This window comes from Ictidomys tridecemlineatus, chromosome 15, assembly GCF_052094955.1.
Source record: "Ictidomys tridecemlineatus isolate mIctTri1 chromosome 15, mIctTri1.hap1, whole genome shotgun sequence".
Lineage (NCBI taxonomy): Eukaryota > Metazoa > Chordata > Mammalia > Rodentia > Sciuridae > Ictidomys > Ictidomys tridecemlineatus.
In genome coordinates this window covers 40,805,625-40,820,352 of record NC_135491.1, presented here as the reverse complement: position 1 = coordinate 40,820,352, position 14,728 = coordinate 40,805,625, and positions in this window count along the sequence as shown.

Here is a 14,728-nt window from a genome sequence, read left to right as displayed (position 1 = left end):
AAGCTGAAAAGAATATTTATAATGTGAACAAATTATTTTAATATAAAAATTGCCAAATTAATTAGGTGTCAATCATACAATTTAATAGTGTCTAGATGAGTGCTTCATAATACATATGATAATAAAAGATACATATGCTATTTAAATTTTCAAATGGTCACATTAAAGTAGTAAAAATGTAATTAAATGCAGTAATGTATTGTATTTAATTAAATATATCCAATATGCAATCATTTCCAACATGTAAAATATAAAGTAGTAATGAAATATTTTACATCATTATGTTAGGTCTTCAAATTATGTTATATATTTGGACACAGCACTTCTCAATTAAGATGCTCCATTTCCATTGGTGTAACTTGACCTGTACTTAAATTTCTTAAGATTTACCTTTGAGGAAAGTAAATTAATAGAGCTTAGATTTTCAGAGTTAATTTTTTTCAATAGCTGAATAAAGTGCCTCAAATATTTTTTTTCTTTTAATATTGACATAGACAAACTGGCTCATCTTTTTTTATGAGTTGAATTTGAAAACAAAAAGTTATTAATTTCAAAACTACAAATGTCCAGCTTAAGGCAATTGACTAATTCCAGTGTCAACTCATTATTTTAAACGTAAAATTTAAAAGGGTGTGGCACAAATGAAAAAGATGACTAAATTTATCATATCAAATTATTCTTCATTTATTTCTTCTAGTTTTGTAATCAATTTACATGATGTTATTAATAACATCCTCTGCATAATGATTCTTATTAGGAAATGCAGTAAATCACAGTTAATTATTTGTTTCATGCAAGATTTTAATTCTGATATACAGTCTCCTTTCTCTGGCTAAGTCATAATTTGTTATTCTTTCCTTTGAGCTCCAAAATTTAGCTCTTTCATTTGAAGCTTAATATCAAGGAGAAGACATAAATGTGGTGTTATATTTATCTTTGGTTGTTTGGTATACGGAAAGAATTTCTTTATTCAAGAAAATCACTCTTTAAGTCTAGAAATGAAACTATTTTCATTTGTTTATTTAGTTATAGATGCTTACCCAGTCTCTTATTTTTATGAGTTTTTATTAGTGCATTATAGCTATACATAATAGCAGGGTTCATTTTGACATAACCACATATGCATAGAACAAAATTTGTTCCATTTTAGCCCCCATTATCCTCCTGCCCTCCCTTTTTCTACCCCATTTCCCCCTAGCTTTCCTCTATGTATTTATTGTTTTAATAAATTGTACTTTATAGGAGAGCCTAAAGGTAGAATTCATGGTACACATGCACACAGCATAATTTTTTTTTTCATTTGTTATGATTTTGGCTTTGGGTTTACCTCTACAATAATGAGATGAGTTCCTTCTATCACTAAAGGCTTCAGTGTTTCTAATGGGAATGGGTGCAGGATTTTGTTTAAGGCTTTTTCTATAACTGTTGAGATTATAATGTGATCCTTGTTCTTAATTCTATCTATGTGGTGAACTGCATTTTTTAAAAATTTCCATGTATTGAACCAACCATGCATCCTGGAATAAAACCCAGTTGATTATGGTGTATGTTTGCTAAATGTGTTTTTAAATGCAGTTTGCTAATGTTTTATAAAGAATTTTTGTTTCTATGTTCATCAGGGATATTGGCCTATAGTTTTCATTCCCTAATATGACTTTGATTTGGGTATTAGGATGATTGCAGCTTCATATTTGGGAATGTTCCTTCCCTATTTTATGGAATATTGTAAGGCAGATTGGCACTAGGTATCTTTAAAAATTTTTATGGAATTCAGAAGAATCCATCTGGTCCTGGGTCCTGGGCTTCTCTTTATTAGAAGGTTTTTAGTTACTGCTATCTTATTTTTAAATATTTGTTTGCTTACATCTTTCGTATCTTTGGGGTTCCATTTGGGTAAGTCATAAGTTTCTATAAATTTGTCAGCATCTTCTAGGTTTTCCTCTTTATTGTAGTACGAATTCTCACAATAGTTTTAATGATCCTCTGGATTTAAGAAGTGTCTGTAATGAAATCTCTTTTTTCACCTCTAACTTTGTTTACTTGGGTATCCTTTCTCTTTCTTTGGTTTAGTTTGGCTAAAGCATTATCAATCTTATTTATTTCTTCAAAGGACCAACACTTTGTTGCATTGATTCTTTGTATTTTTTTTTTATCTCTTCTCAGTTTCATTGATTTTTGGCTCTGATCTTAATCATTTCCTATCTTGCATGAATTTGGGAATTAGTTTGTTTTTCCTTTTGTAGGATGTTGAAGTATAACATTACTCATCTAGTATTTTTCTTTTTTTCTTTAATATAGACACTCAATGCTATATATATATCTCCTTAGAATTGTTTTCATTTTGTCCCAGAGGTTTTCATATGATGCTTCTAGGTTTTTTTTTTTTTTAATTCTTCTATTTTTACTTGTATGACATGTTCCTCATTTAAAAGTGCATTATTTAATATCAAGGTGTTTAAATTATTTATTTTTATGTTCTTATTGATTTCTATTTTATTTCATTATATTCTGATAGGGTGAGAGGAATATCTCTATTTTCTTTTTTATATTGAGTAACATGTGACTTATGTCCTAAACGATGTAGAATTTCACTGCAGGATTTTATTCCCTTCTTGGCTGGAAAGCTCTGATGCCCCTGTCTTTCTGTCTTTCTGCAAGTCTCAGACTCTTTATTGCAGGGAGGAGAGTGTTAGTCTATCCTCCAGCCCTTTCTAGACTTGAAAATGAAAGTGATGACCCCCACCCCCATGGTCAAACAGAAAAACAAAATGAAGTTAAAACTGATAAAATTAAAACAGCAACAACAACAACAAAAAAAGAAAGACACCCCACACACACATACGTGCACACAACAAAACAAAGTCACTAAAAGGAAAACAGAAAACTAAAGAGTTAGTAAAGGAAAAGTAATGACAAAATATTGGGGAAACTCTAGAAACGTGTGTATACATGTATGTACATAAATACACAACTATGTATCTGTCAACAAATGTAAGACAACTAAAAAATTAGTAATAAAAAGAAAAAAAGTAAGTTATTAAAATGCTTACGTTTTTCCACTGAAGTTGAGCATTCACATCCTATTCCGAACTGTCCTTCTTTTCCTTACCTATTGGGCTAAGAATCTCTTAGAGGGATCCAAGGCTGGGTAATATTAAATTGGATCCTTTTGCGATCTTCATTTCTCCACCTGTTAGAGGAGATTGGAAGTGTAGCCAGTTCAAGGTTCTCAGTATCTGTTTGTCAGTACATGGGCAGGGGTGCGGGTGGGGGGAATGGAATTAGAAGTAACTTCTATTGTACTTTTTTCTGGCCATGTTTGCTTGCTACTTTTTTCTGGTTGGAAGGCATGCAGAGATCTATTTAGGAAGTGCCCTTTGCTGAGAATAAGTTCTAAATGGAACTGTGGGTCTTTGTTTGGGATATGTACTTCAGAGCACTTAAATCCTTGCACCCTAGGTCTGAGAAGATGTGGATCTCAGCCAAAGTTCTACTTGTTTGGAGGGGTGACAAGCGCGTCTGGGTACATGGTGCACAGAGGGTGTTGTGCAGCCTGACTGCCACAAATAGGATTTTCCAAATCTTCATCATGTCCACCAGATCAGTCTTCCCCATGCTTCTCAGCTGAACATTGGTGCTGCAGACCTCCAAAGGAAATCTGTTGGCATTGTCCTATCCCCAGTATAATCATGTCCAACTGCCTGAACAAGTTTTCCAGTCTTTTTCCACTGATCATTCATGTACCCAAGTGTTCAGAGAAAAAGCAGATCTAACTCTTCTTTGTACTTCTATCTTGAATCAACTTGATCCACTAATTTAAAAAAAATTATTATTTTTAGTTCTCAATGGACTTATATTTTACTTATTTTTATATTTATATTTTATATGATTATTTATATATTTATATATTCACTTATTTATATAATATGTATATTATCAAAAGTAAAATATATATATATATAAATATATATATATATATAAATATATACATTTTAAAACCTGAAAAATTATCTGAAAAAAAAAATTTCAGATATAATCAACTCAAAAAGACATGGCATGCATTCAATTATTTAAATCATGAATTCACACTTCTTTGTGAATTTGAAAGTCATATGAAATGTAATCTTATTAATTTGGTAGTATCTCTTATAACATGGCCAATCTCAAACTAATTCTGAGTCAATTTATATTTGATAATGTTAGAAATATTTTGGTTTTTTTTTCTCACAGGCAATTATTGGCTGGCTTAAGAGGATATTTCGTTTGGAGTAAAGTATATTTTTTAAAAAGTTATAATACCATAACATTAATAAAATTTTTTAAATTATTATTTTTACAATAAAAATGATATTTTTTGTTCACAAGTTCCAGCATTTTTATGGCTGGTTACTATTACAGGCATACTTAATAATTTACAAAGTGTTAAGTTTTTTGAGACTGTTGGATGTTTATTTTTGCTTTTAGTAAAAGTCATCTGTTTAAACTGTTAGAAAACAAATCTTTATTATTCTATGGTTTATTATCTTAATTTTTTTTTACATTATGAATGGAATTTTTGTTTTACTTTCCACAGTGAAATGCATTTAAATACAATGCTTCCAATTTTTTTGTTTTAATAATTCACTCTTTCACATATATAACGGCTCTTCTTCTGGATTCCTAATCAGTTCTGCAATATTGATATGCATAAATTTTAAAATTGTCTATAATTACTTCTTTTATAGTGATAAATTTTTTGTAATTAAAGTAGTAAATATATCATTTTAATGACCATTTACGATTCTGTTGATGCCCCTCTAATTCCTTACATCTGCAGAAGATATTCAAGTGAAAGTATTACGACACATTAGATTGATATATAGGAAAAGTAATTTGAACAGAACCATTCTGTTGACACCAACTAGATTAACGATGTGCTTTGTGTAATACTTGAAATAACACAGGTCTTTAACATGCATATGTTGATGCAACAATAATATCTTACAGGAGGCATAAAGTAAAGTGAAATACAGTCTCAATGAAAGAGCAAAGATATTCTCAGAAAAGAAAATAAATTGCACTGCTTCTGTTTTTTAAAGTAGATTTAAATGCGCTAAAATGAAAATAATATAAGAAACACATTATATATAAATATACATATATGCATGTGTGTATATATATATATATACTTATATATACATATGCATGTATGCATATATAGATACTCTTAGATGTATATTATTGTAAAATTTTGTGTCTTACACATGATTGTGAAGAATAATTGTAAACATTTAGACTTGGAGAAAGTCTCCAGTGTACAACTTCTGTTGGAAAATGCAGCAAAGAAGCTGTGCCCACCTTGAGATGAATTTGCCAGCCTAGTTGCTTTCAGAGCTGCAGTGTCTCTGAGTACAGCCTGAAGTTAAGATATCAAGGAACAGCAACCGAGAATCTAGAGGTAGCTGTGGTTGGAGCTCTACAAGACATTCTTTTCACCTTCATCTAGACCTATACTCAAATACCTTCTCTTCAAAAGTGTTCTCTGAGATATCCACTGTTGCCCATTCCCTTAAATAATTGAGTATTCTTCATATCAACACATTTTAAAATTTACATCTGTCTTTTCTCTCATGAAAATAAGGCTCTACAAAAAAAGAGCTTTTCCTTTTGTTCATGACAGTATTCCCCAGAAACAGAGGAATACGGGGAAGTACTAGGTCATGAATACATATTCAAATATCCATGCAATGAATTAATAAACCTGTTAATAAAGACTCCAGCATGCTGAAAGATTGATCTATGTTTGTGTGTATATATATACATATATATATACTTTCCTCTATCCCAATAGTTGTTAAGTTTGATCTTTTGATGTTATCCTACAATTTATCTGTTCGGGTTTCTTACCATCTTTACTGATTGGTCAAGTGCATTTTTAAGTTTACATATTTAATCTTTATTGTCTGAGATTCTGTCTTCCAAGTGATCTAATCTGTTGGCGATGCTTTCTATTGAGTTTTTAATTTGGTTTATTGTTTTCTTCATTTCAAGGATCTCTATTTTTTTTTCAGAATCTGGCTCTTTATTTTAGTAATCTTTTGCTTCCTGGATTTGATCATGTAGCTCTATTTCAAAGTGATCTTTTGTTTCCTCTGTCTGCTTTCTTATAGCATCCTTTAGTTCAGAGAACATTTTAACCATATATATCCTGAACTCTTTCTCTGACATTTCTTCTACTGTGCTATCCACAGTTTCTAATAACATATTATTTTGGCTTATTGGGGGTACTTTACTCCCTTGTTTTTTCATGTTTGTGTATCTTCCCTTCTAGCAGTGCAGACCTCAGGTATTACAATATCTATCCTATAGACTTATAGTGTTCTTGCAGGTTTCCAATACCTTTCCTTTAAGGGGGAGATCAATATTATCAGGTATCAATGCAAACAATATGGAGCCTTAAAACAAATAATTAGTTTCACACGTGTTGGAGATGTAGGGTGGGAAAAAATAGAGGAAGAAAAAAGAAAATCTTGATGCAAAATTGAATGACTATTTCTGTTGGAGTTCAGTATCTTCCCCACTTCCCTTCTCATCCAGCAGGTGGCAATGTCTGTGGTTTGCTGGTATCTAGCACACAGGGTGGTGAATGTTATTAGTGTGGGTGGATTTGTTGGGTTTGTCTTGGAGGAGGAACTCTGGGAGAGGGTTATAGCACTTGCTGACCTCCCACCCTGTTGGAAAACTAAACCTCAAGGATCTCCTTTGGGGCCCTCTTGGTTTTAGACCCTTAGATTGCCTGTATACCCCACAATTTCTGATCTCTAATTTAGTCTCTAAACTATATCTCTCACAACCCTGTCTCTTTCTACTTCCCATCAGGAACCTCTCTCTGGAGGTCCTGTGGGCTGAGTTGTGGGCCTGCGCACCTGTTGCGAACAGCTGATCGAGCAGAACAGGACCAGTCTTCATTAGCTTGGGCCAGCCATGTAGCTGCAGGCACTGTGGTAGGTTAATGGTTGGGGGCAGTTTAGGGAACTATAGGGTACCTTGATATTGCTTCTAGGTTCCCAGCCAGTGTCCCAAGATAGGAGTTGCCCCACGTAAAGATGGAGATGGCAGCAGGAGAAACAACCCAAGATGGTGACGAATGTGTCCCAACAAGGAGGCAACCACTTTCAGAGATGGGGGCGCAAGGGTGGGCCATGTGGTATGTTCAGGTTCAGCACTGTGACCTTGTCCAGTGTCCCCAGGTGCAGGCTATCACATGAAGGGGAATATGGCAGTAGTGACAGTGTCCTAAGATGGAGGTAGCTGAAGAATCACCATGTTGGATGATGGATAGCCCTGTGTTGTTTGATGGGGAGCTGGTGCATGACGGGGTCTGCACCATTGTGGAAGGGGTCCAGCTCCGTGTCTCATAAAGTTTTAAGAAACTGCAAATTGTCCCACTTCAAAGGTTTAGTTTGGGATGTTTCTGAGCTCTGATTAGCAATGGCTGCTCAACTTTACCTTAAATGCCCTGAAATAATGTTACTCCATTTGGATTGGTCGGTGGTGTTTTGACAAGATTCTCAATCCTTTTATTTCATTTAAGTAATTCAGTCCACCAGACCCCTTCTGAAGTAGGTGATGTTATTCTCATTTTACATATTGTGAATTTAGGTGGGGAGGGGTTAGCCATAAAGAGCAAGTAAGAGACAAAATTCGAAGCCTGTGACTAAGTTTCCAAAGTGTAAGCTTTGATAAACCATGCTTGACTACTTTCCATCATTTGAAACTTCACAAAATGGAATATGAGTCTTGTTATCTTAATTTACTAGAAAGGCATACTTCAAGATAATAAACTCCTTGTCCAAGGCTGCACAGGCAGAAAGTGGCAAGACTAATTTTCCCATGTGTTAATGGCTATGTCCATCCACCTGTCCTTAATTAGAAGGTGATTCTTTATCTTCAGCGCTAAACATTTCACCAGTGGAATACACAATGTACAGCCCTTCCTGACTCATTTCAAGTGCATAGCAGTTTTTTTTTCATCATCAGAGAATATATCAGTGCAATAGCATGATGGCAATTCTGTTTCTCATCAGACTCATAGTGAAGTCAAACAGTTGACAAAGGCATAAAGTAGTTTAGGGACGTATTTAATCAAGTCAGTGCTCAGGATAGAGGACAGCTGGTGGAGCTAGCCATCAGAGAGAATGGGAAACAAACACTAATGTTATACACCTAGTTTTTCAAAGACAACCTTTTTAAAATGACCATGGTAAAGTCCAGAGAGCTGGAAGGTAATTTTAGCCGGGGCTAGTCATCAATAGCACTTAAAGTTCCCTCAGTTATGCTGAAGAAAGAACCAAAGAGACTAAAATAAAAAATAATTACAAGGAGAATGGTCTTAAACTTAGTCATTAACTGCAGCTAACTATAGAATAATTGTTATAGAATTACTGAGGGATTCTGTGCCAGCTGAGAAATTGTCTACAAGGTCACAAGGTTGTATTCTGCTCTTTCTCTTCTCTGACCTCTCTTTTATTTTTACCTTTTTGCTTTTCAAGGTGGGATTCATAGACGCTCATTAGCAGCCATAGTAGAAAGTTGGATCCTAACAGAAATTTGCTTAAATCTTGACTATTCTTCACTTTGAATCAGAGGCTTAACCTCTTAATTCCCTCCATCCTCAGAGAGGGGATTGATAAAAAGTGACTGTTTCAAAGTTATACCGTTTAAATGAAATATCACAATTTTAAAATATCTGGGACATAAGTGCTCATCAGTAAATAAATGACCAAATAATTGCATGTATTTGCTTTGCCCTTTTCAAGTCCATGTTCTTTATAGGTATTTACTAGCCCCCCAAATTTGAGAATGCTGAAGGAAAACCATCCTCTGTTTCATTTTTCTTGGATTTTGCTGTCTTAAGTTCCAAGCTATGGAAGTTGGGTATTACTATTATTTTTTAAATAGAACAACATTATCTCTGAATGAGGCCTGTCATATTTAAGCACTTAATTCAGACAGGAAGTATCAGACCCAAATCTTTTGCATGTAATTGGTGGGTTGAATAAAATGTCTTTCTAGGTGTAATTTTTCTTTAACAGCAGGTAGCTGGATTTTGGATTCTGTCCCATATGTGGTTTTCACTTCTAGGCTAAAATTTTTGAGTACAAAACTACATTCCATCAGGTAAAATTATAGTTATTATGTAGCATTATGGAAAAAAGTCCAAGAATTTCCAGCAAAAAATTTACATCAATTGCAAATAGCATATATATATATATATATATATTGCATACACACACACACACACACACACATACACACACACACATGCACACTTATTTATATATACGTATATGCATACACACACACATATTCCACCTTCCATTTTAGGATTTTTATTTGTGGTGCATAAACCCAAACATCATATTCATTTAAAGAGCAGTAACCCCCAAAGAATCTTGTTTTTATTAATGAGGAGGAACATATTCTGATTTGTTTTGATTAAATTAGAAATATTATATTGCTTTTCCTGAGACATAATGAAAGGATACCCTTTATAAGCAGTGAGATATTTCACTTTGCCCTTACCCAGATGTCTAGCATTACTGATTTGGTGAAATTTAGGTATGACTGAAAAATGATAGAGCTGACTAAAATTAAGAAATGTTCCTAAGAGTAAGAGGAATTGCATCTTGTTCTTTATTTTATTCCAAGAACAAAATCTTCACAGTTCTTCCTTTGGCAATAGAACAAAGTAATTATTATTCTGTTGACCCAGAAGCCTATAAAATTTTAACTATGTCTCTTTTCACCCCTACTAAGTAAAAAGATTGTTACACTAGTATATAAAATACATCGAAGTAATGTCAAAACTCTGATTAAAAAAGTAAAAATGTTGAAGGCATTTTGCCCAGTATCTCAATTGAAGTTTGAATTGAACATCTGAAGAGGTGTATAAGATTTGGGATACTAGGACTTCTTCGTATCCTAAAGCAATTCTGTTCCTTTTTAAAAGGGAACAGAATTGGGGGCTGGGGTTGTGGCTCAGTGGTAGAGTGCTTGCCTCGCATGTTGTGAGGCACTGGGTTTGATCCTCAGCACCACATAAAAATAAACAAACAAAATAAAGGCATTTTTTCATCTACAACTAAAAATGTATATTTTTTTAAAAAAATGGGGGAACTGAATTTAAGTCAAAGGATTTTCTTTCTGTCCTTCTGGTAGACTTCCCCTGAGCTCACTTCAATTCTACCCGAATACAAATAATATTCTAATACTTTTTCAAAGATGCCCCCTCTTGTTTCCCTATCTCTAGTGTTACCAGTATGAAAGGACAATCATGGGGAGCCCATCTCATTGCCAAGAAGAGAATGATTTAGCTCTTAGCTGATCATGAGTACACGTGGTCAAAGAAGATGATGTGTTGCATGTCAGTCACTGTAAGGTAAATAGTGGTGAATTACCACTATTTCAATGCATGGTTAAGAGTACCATTTTCTTTGATCTCCTTTTCTGGTCTCCTCTCCTTTGCTCCTTTCTACTTCCCTGTCATTTCCTTAGAACTAGGCTCACTCATTCTGGAAAACATTCTCAAGGCTCTTGGCTCCACCATGGATGATAGACACAAAGGGTCAACTACATGAGATACATTAGAATAGTGCTCTGTAAAACCAGGCATTTCTTCTTTGCTCTTTAGGAATCTATTACAGATTGTGTGAAGACTATTTCTAAATTTTATCCTATCTACTGACTCCCAGGAATGTCTTATTTTAATCGTGATCCCTTAAGTTTTGTAGATGCCTATTAGACATGCATTTGTTTCAGGACCAATTATATTAAGTCTAATTTCTTTTTCGTTTTTTAAAAATTTTTTAAATTTTATTGCTCTATCATTTGTGGCCTCTTTTAATAGGATCAGACTGTCCCTTGCTGGTTAACAGGTTAACCACGTCCCTTGCATGGTTAACCAGTTATTAGAACTGTTCCTCGCATGGCTAGTCAGTTATTAGAACAAAGGGCCCAATAGAAGCTTGTCATTCATATACAAACCAACCAATTCTTATTCTATACCTTAACTCCTACTTTTAACTCTTACATACCCAACCCATATTTCCCCTGCCCTAAGTCAACAGATGGTCAGGTACCAGACAACTGGATGCCACCTCTATAGGCCAGGGCCTGCTGACATTATTCAGAGAAGCCAATCCCATATTCTTTACTCTGTCATGTCTTATCACTGTAAAAATGCCATTAAAAGTTTGGTTTGACATCCCCCCTCAGTCTTAATGCTTCTCTTTCATAAAACCGGATGCTCCCTCTGAAGCCCTGGAGAGCATGCTATTACCTCTCTCAGAAACTATAAGTAATAAAAATCTCCTTCGAATGGCACATTCTGGTGACCACTCAGTCACCTATAGGAATTAAGACCTAAGCACTGAACATGTTTGGGGGGAAAGGGAAGGACACTGGGGATACAGAAAACATAACTTTGCTACTGTTATGCTGGGGTAACATCAGATTGCATATACTATACTTCCAAAAGGCTGTCTTAGGGCATTCCAAGTTCTGGTCTCACAGATTTGAGGAGTGCATTACTTTATCACATTTCTTTCTGAAATAGATTCCAGAGCAAGGAAATTGTGCTCTGTTAGTATTTGAATCTTAAATGCCCTCAAATCTGTTATGATTTGAGTCTTAAATGCCGTCGTCCACAGGCTCAGGGGTTGAAGGTGTGGCCCTTAGTCTGTGGCACTCTTGTGATGTAGTAAAATTTCTAGGAGACTAATGAAAAGAAGTTGGGTCATTGGGGTATGCCCTCGAGAAGTATATTCAGATCTTGGTTCTTTCTTTCTCTTTCTGCTTCTGGTCCACTGTGGGGTGAGTAGCTCAGCTCTTCCATATGTTCTGCTTCATGATTTCTGCCATGCCACAGGCCCAAAAGCAATGGAGTAAGTAAACTATGGACTGAAACCATGTGCCAAAATAAAGACTTCCTTCTGTTAAGTTATTTCAGGTATTTTGTTACAGCAATAGAAAGCTGAGAAAAACAATATCCAATACCTTGCTGTGGTTTCTAGCTCCTCAGTTAGTTGGAGCATTATGTAAAGGTCTCATAAGGTATTCTTGATCAACTATCTTTCTACAGGCCAGGTACCCTACCTGCTTCCTTCAATTAAGCCTACATAAACATGCTATTCAGAAATCTAAATGCACAATACAACATACATTGCATGAATATAGTCATGCACTGTAAAAAGTTTTGATCAACAGCACACTGTATACACACTGGTGATCCTAAAAGATTATAATGAACCTGAACATTTCCTATCACCTATTACCTCTTGTGATCATCCTAACATTGGAGCATAATGCTTTCCTTGTGAGTTTATATTGATGCTGGTATAACACACCTACAGCTGTCTATCATATAAAAAGCATCATAGAAAGGATACAGTTAAGTATGGTATATAATACTCAATAATGACAATAAATGAGTATGTTACTAGTTTATATATTTACTATATCATACTTTTTGTCATTTTAGAAGGTATTCCTTTTATTTTAAAAAAGATATTTACAGTAAATAGTGTACTATGTTATACCAGCAGCAGTCTCATACCTCTCATGTTTATGCATCACCAAGTTGAGTGATTGATCTGCATCATCTAGCTTTGTGTAAATATACTCTATCTATGATGTTTGCACAATGGCAAAATTGCCTAATGATGTATTTCTCAAAATATATTGCTGTCATTGAGCAAAGCATGATTGTATATTATAATTCACAAATACAAATACTTTTTACATATATATACATATATATAGGCATATGTATGTATATATGTGAAAATAGTTCCACCACTCTCTGCAGATACATATACTTGTTCTTGAATATTCTCTTTTGCATACTTATACCAAGCCTGGAGCCATTTTGCAAGATGATTTAATGCCTCTAAAACAAACAAAAGCCACTTTTTAGGATATTTGAATCTAGAAAGACCTTGATTCACCTTTTGATGTGTGGCTAAGCATATCAAAACTAGAGCTCCCCAGATTCCTGAGCATCTGCTTCATGCTAATTGGTGAACCCAGAAGACAAGGCTCAGCACTAAAAAGGCATCGGGTGGGGGGACTGGGCTGTGGGGAGAGTTGAAACACCACGCTGTGAGGTGTAGACTGCTGTCTTCAAAGGGTAGCTGTTGGAAGGAACAGTGTCCAAAAGCGTTAAGAGACTATGCCAAGGGAATGGGCTCATTTAAGAATTAGTTAACCTGATAAAACATTACCGAGGCAAAGGGAAAGAGCAGATTGCTGACTTGAGGCTTGTTAACAAGAATCTTCTATAGAGACTCAGAAGATCATGGCCCCCAACTAATGAATATTGTAGCAGGGAAGTGGCATGACAGGTTCCTTCTTGTTCCAATTGAGCCTGCTTCTGCAAGAACAAAAGGTCAGTTGTGCTAAAGATATTGAGAGAAGCATAGTTTGGGCATGCCTCTCGGTGCACTGGAGTTCGATGGCTGCTGTGGAATTGATTTCTTACACCAAGGCCAGATGGCTGCAAGGAAAAAAAAAAAAAAAGAAAGACAGACAGAAAGAAAAAAGCAGAATATGCCACTCTCTTCACCAAAACAAGGTTTAGAAAAAAAAAAAAAAAACACCCTCAAGAGAAAATATGAATCTTCAATGGACTGCAGAGGTAGGTCTGGTATTTAGGAATGAAATTGGGTATGTGTAATATTGATAACCTGAAATTGTAACTAACTGCACTAGAGCTTTGTAGCAATAAATAAATTATTAAAATCAGGAATACTGGGAAAAAAATAAATCACTCTTAATACACAACTGCTTTGAGGCATTCTGAATGGAGTTTTTTCTTCCCCCTTGACTATTCTGTGTATATATATATACATATATATGTGTGTGTGTGTGTGTGTGTGTGTGTGTGTGTGTGTGTGTGTGTGTGTGTATCAGTTTGCATAGTAGAAAACATCACTGCTTTTCAGGAACACTTTAAAAATAAACAAAGTAAAAGGGAAAAAAATAGTTCTACCACTCTCTGCATCCCCAAACAGCCGCTATCAATACTGCATTTCCCACAGAGCTCTATTTTTTATGTGAATTTACATATTTTGTTTCATATTGGTGAGGTGAAATAAATTTTTTATGTAGATGCTATTTAAAATTACTTGAATTTCCCTCATGTTCATAGAACTCTAGGAAACTAATTTTACCACTTTCATATTCTAATTAAAACCGCCTTCTACAATTTACAGTGTGCCACATCTATGTGTGTTTACATACACAGAAGTTCTGTGTGTGTGTGTGTATGTGTGTGTGTGTGTGTATATAATATATATATATATATATTTATGTGTATATGTGTATGCTCAACTGGGTCATTAAAAATTGTTTACTTCTAAACTTTTACTTCATAGAAAAAAGGGAAAAAAAACCTAAGCATGCTAAATAATTTGTTTACATGAATGGATCTAGGAAGTGATATCGGGGCTCCTTTTCACTTTCTTCTTTATATACCTTGTGCCATCAGATGAGCGCACTTGCTCCAAATTAATATGGTCTTAGTTCACATGTGATGTAAACGTCCATTGTCTTCACATTTATTTTCAGAATATAGCAGGTGTCTTGCTGGAGTAGAGATCTTCTCACATTCATTTTGGACTCAATGGATCATCATCTGGAAAACACATACTACCACCAACATTCCAAACTAAATCTTATCATAGAGTGA